The following is a 5460-nucleotide window of genomic DNA, read 5'->3' on the forward strand; positions in this document are numbered from 1 at the left end:
AACTGGCGAGCAGCACCGTGTGTAATTTTGATTTATTCTGTGATCCAATATATATATATATATATATATATACCCCAATGCACCTTATTAAAAAACAGTCAAGTGCGAGTTGGACTCGAGCACCGAGGTTCCGTACAATTTTTACCATTTTTTTTTTATTACCATTGCTCTAACGAAAAGTAATAGTTAAACTGTACTGAAGGACAAACTTAACTTTACCGTTGGAAAACTGTTGTCCTGATGCATCACCACCATAGGTCGCAGTTAGTATATCAATCAAGTACAAATAAGTTATAATCGCAAAAAGTATTTTTTTGTGATGTAGTTACCTAACTACAAATTAACGGTTTTCAAACTTTTTTTATTGGTTGTGCTATAAGAGCTAACATTATAATCATACCAAATTAAAGTTTCTAACCCGTTATTGATTTCTACGTGTCGATATTGTAGGTTGATCAGGTTTTAAAAGCCTAACAAAAGCCGTACGGGCGGGCCGGACGCAGTCAGTCAAATTTGGCCAGCCCGCGGCCGGACAAGAGATAAAAGAGATTAAAAATCCTGAACAGTGTCCGGCTTTATAGTCCGATACGGGAACATGGAAATAACTCTGTAAACTAACAAAACATAAGTCAGTTTTTTTGTACTCGTAATCTGTTAGAGTTAATTAAATGAGTACTAAATGAGCATCTCTAGTCTAATGGTTTTTTTCTCGATCGATCGATTGTTTTTTGGACGTACCTAATATCTCAGAATTTCGAATTCGAATTCGATCTGGCAAGTTGGCAAAACCGGGGCGTCGCGTCGCCGGGTGATACTTTTGTGGCACAGCACTATGCAAGACTACCAAGCTACGCCCCGCACTATTGCCTGCGGGGGGAATGAAGAAAGGGCGGAGAGGTGCCGGCGCTCACGCTCACGCCGTGCCCGGCCGCGCGCCGCCAGTTGCCGAGTCCTCGTCAAAGAGTAGTATAATATACGGGGAAAAGAGAGCCCTCTCTCGTCTCATTCATGCAGACGGTTTTGAAGCGCCGTCTGCATTTCGTAACTAGTACCATTGATGTATATATCCATCCATACGTATAGCTATTAATAGTCACAGTATTCTTTTACTTTACTGGATTTACTTCCCAGCTCAAACCACATAAAAACTAAAACAGGGCTGCAAAGATAAGTGAGACCGCTTGAATTCAGTCTTCTTAAGTTTAAACCAGCCTCAATTTTCCGTTTGCAGCACTGTCTTTACTTTATTTGGTCTGAGCACGAGTTTCGATTGCAACGTAGCCATCTTGTTCCTTGTTGAGCGCGAATAGACGCCTGGCCTGACATAGAGGGTTGCCATACAAAAAAATTTGTAACGACTGAGCGGATACAATTATGGACTTTTATATTAGAAATTACAATACGATTGTCAATTTCGAAAAAATAAAGTCATTTTTGCGGTAATTATCAACGACAAAATATTTTTTAATAAATAAAATTTTGTGATCTCAACTTTCAGTGACATCTATCTGAAACAAACGACAACAATCTGTTTTATTTTAGGTTAGATAAAGGAGATGGCGGCGCTATCGACATGAATTAGTACGGTAAGGCGACTGTCCCCCCCCCTGTCCTCGTCCGCGCGGAACGCACGCTGCTCTCACTGTCTGCTCGCAACTATCAACTCTCGTGCCCGCTCGCTATAACTAACTCCATCCATAAATCCGTTTCTAATCTTGCAACTAAATTACTAACCGCTGTACATTTCTTTATCAAAATTTCTCTGTAATGTAACGCACTTTAACAGTTTTCATTCCGACTCGCTACCTACTTCTCTATATATACTCCGCGGCCCGGATATTACCGGGTTGGAAATACCGACCCTGTTTTCCGTGTACACGCCCATAGAAGCTCCTGTCAGTTTCTAAGGGCGTAAACACAAAAACGGGCCGGTATTTCCATGTCGGTGTATCCGGCCGGGAAAGAGTGTCACTCGCGTCCGCGTGCGTCGTCGCCCGCCGAGCCCAGCAAGGCTACTCCGAAACTCGAAACTCGAAGTTCGTGTCGTGCGGTCTCTCTCGCTCTTGTATTAAATAGTATAAGTGTCAGAGGGACCGCACGACACGAACTTCGAGTTTCGAGTTTCGGAGTAGCCCTGCAGGCCAAGCCAGCCAGCAGCCATTTTGATTTGTTTACCGACCGTGTGGCGTGTTTGCGTGCGTGCGTGTGGCGTACGCCTGCCTAATATTTTACAATAAAGAAGTGTTATGAAAAGAAGATCAAAATAATGGAGAAACCAGAAAAAGATGTAAGTTAAATTATTACTAAATGCTTATTACTAACGACAATCGACATGGCTTTGTGCCTGCCTAGTTGAATTGAAAATAGTATTTTGAACATGCAAGCTATAGGTTGACAATAGATCATATATTCCCATGCTACAGTTATGTTCTGTTGTTTATTTTATAAGCATGTTTTATTTTGGTGTTTTAGTTGTATCGATCAATCATGTACCGGCAAGTTCAGTCTAATTTGAATTAAACATTCTAAACTCAAAATGCACCTTTTCACTATAACTGCTATTTTAAAAGCACCTCGAGATAGCATATAAAACTACAGGATTGCTTTTTTACGATAAATGACGATAAAATAGCTGTTTTAGCAAAACAAAAGTTCATTTTGAGGTAAGAATGTGATTGGCGCGGACCAATCATTTATCTAGTTTTAGTAGTTCTGAATAAACAAGTCACAGAAAAAAAAAGTGAGGAAATACTAACAAAATGGCTGAAGTTCAAAAATTATATTTCGCTAGGTTGTGTAAGGAAATCATATTACCTAGTTTGCGTCTCACTCTTGTGTTGATACAAGCTTTATTTTTAATTTATTTTTAACCTAAGTACTTTCAATTAAGTAAATTCAGGTTTTTTATGTAATAAATAGGAGGGGACAAACGAGCGGACAGTTCACCTGATGTTAATTGATTACCGTCGCCCATAGACATCCGCAGCACCATCAGGATATCAGACGCGTTGCCGGCCTTAGGTATGTATGAAAGTAGTTATTTATGAAACTGCTGCGGTTATTAACATGTTGGCTGCCATGAGCATCAACAGTGGCACCAGTGGAATCAAAATATTGTAAAGTTAAAATTAAATGCAACCACATAAATAAATAATTTCATCTCAAATTCATTTCACCTACACATATATTTGGTTAAAACTGTTTTGTAGTAGAGAAGTTCATATTACCTACAGTGCTAATACTTCAGGTTTAACAACATTTGGATACTATTAATCTCATAATTTGCGTAGCTATATACTATTTATAAATATTTTTGATATTATAGAAATATTGACAATAAATAACTGCAGAAGGTAACAGGTAGTTTGATCATGTGATTAAAATAGAAGACAGAATGATGTAGTTATATGTAGTTAATGATGTTTTAATTGATGATGTGGTCAAACCATTTATAATTAATATGGATGAGTATGAACTAAATTGTTCGGAAATTGATCTTTTATGTTGTTTTCAGAAGCCGTATTCTGTTATATATTCTCATATGAGAATAATGAATATGTAAGCGTCTGTCCAAGAAACTGGTTAAATGAAGACAAAAGAATGTCTTTGGGCAAAAAAAAATTTTTTAGAGAGTAAAGCCATAAATCAACAACACCAACAACACCACCTAGCTATTTTTTGACATTCGCATAATAGGACATTGTAAGTATGAGACTACATGAATTTACATGTAATTCACTACAAAATAAAATGTAATATCATAAATTCAAGGAAAATAGTGTGAATCACAAAATCTTTTGTTTCTTTTCAGCTCCAAAACGTGCAGTCACTCACCGTTTTATGCTACAGTTAATAATGCTGCTGTTTTCCGAAGTAAGTGATTTTTAAAAATTGATGTGGGTATTTATTTATTTTATGGTTTTTAGAAGGCACACTGTATTATGCTAATAAGGTAACTTGACTGTAGCAGGTTTCCAAACTGAAATTGTTTTTTAAAAGCTTTTATATAACTTGTAATGTACATACAGCCGAGTTCATAACTTGTAAGCAAAAATTTTATCAAAAATATCTGAACTCGACTATATGTACATATGTTGTCTGGGTGTGGAATCTTGGAAGCTTAATTTGACCCACTTCCAGTAATCGGATTGACTTGAAATTAGCAACATATGTAAATCTGTGACAATACAATAATCTGGCAGTGACATCCTGGTGGTCCGGCCAGGATTGTCTCCGCATCACGGAACTCTTCAACGGTTAATGGCAACTACTTCAAACTTGGTATAGATATGTAGATGGATGACAAACGCAAGTACAGTCAACAGAAAGTACAATAAGCAAAAAAAGTAGTATATAAAATGTTTTTTTGATGATTAGGTTACTTTACTTACTCTTATTATCTAGTGGTTAAGGAGAAGGCACATCATAAATTGTGATTCATAATGCATGTGTTAATTAACAATTTTAGGTAGGTGTTCTGATATGTAACCTTGATAATTTGGTTTGATTGCAACATATTTTTAGTGATCTTTTATAGTAGGTACATTGTCTTAAGGGCGGTAAATAAGGAATAACGAACGAGAGTATGAGTCGATGTTCGTAATTGTAGTACCGCCCGTGCGACATACAATGTTTTTCATCACATTTGCGAGTAAAATTGTATATTTGTAAAAGAAAAACTAATTTTAAAAATTGCCGAAACCGCTAGCTGCACTCTTGCAGCGCTCTGCAGCATGTGCATGGCGTGCGTGAGCAGCGCGCGCACGGAGCAGCAGCACATCATGCAGAAAAAACTCATTTACCGACCTTGGGCTTCATGACATGAAAATTAGTACGGGCAATGATCATTTCATTTACCGACCACGGGTTCATGAAAAGCACATTAAGGTCGTGGGTTTATTTGGGGGGCTGCAACCAAGGTAGCCTGCATGTTACGACACTGGTTACGAGCAAGTGTGATGAAAATATTTTTTATTTATTTATGTATTCTAGTGATCTTAATTGTACATGCATGTGCACATTACTGGTGCCGTTAATAATGTGTTCTTAAGTAAGAAAATGTTTTTTTTTTCTCAAACATGCTCGGAAATATTCGCATTACTTCGAAAAAATAAACCGCGAAGTTTAAATACTGTTATAAACCGCTGAACCGAATTAGATGAAATTTGGTATGGAGATAGTTTGAGATCCTGGAAAGGGCATAGGATAGTTTTATCCCGGAAAATTGCATAGCCGCGGCAACGGAATTTGATGTTTTAACAATGTTTTGAGAAAAGCATTAATACCTAAGCGTGAAAAAGATTGCCAGCCTCGTATCCCTTTATCTACTTGGCCGACAATCCCTACTTCCCGGCCTCTGCAATAATGTACTATTTTTGGTTGTTAGCTAACTTGAAGGAAGCATTTGCTGTAAAAACCTTAGGCGGCGTCATCTTCGTCAGACAAAAGAAAAAATTACCA

General features: G+C 37.6%; 1 long non-coding RNA gene across 1 annotated transcript; it reads left to right on the forward strand.

Moving 5' to 3' along the window:
* Positions 1 to 2207: 2207 nt before the first annotated feature.
* On the forward strand, positions 2208 to 3529 carry LOC141427786 (uncharacterized). The gene is made up of 3 exons (XR_012451359.1): positions 2208 to 2287; positions 2920 to 3021; positions 3515 to 3529. It is a non-coding gene; the product is annotated as an uncharacterized lncRNA (long non-coding RNA).
* Positions 3530 to 5460: the final 1931 nt, after the last annotated feature.

This window comes from Choristoneura fumiferana, chromosome 5 (genome assembly GCF_025370935.1).
Source record: "Choristoneura fumiferana chromosome 5, NRCan_CFum_1, whole genome shotgun sequence".
Classification (NCBI taxonomy): Eukaryota; Metazoa; Arthropoda; class Insecta; order Lepidoptera; family Tortricidae; genus Choristoneura; species Choristoneura fumiferana.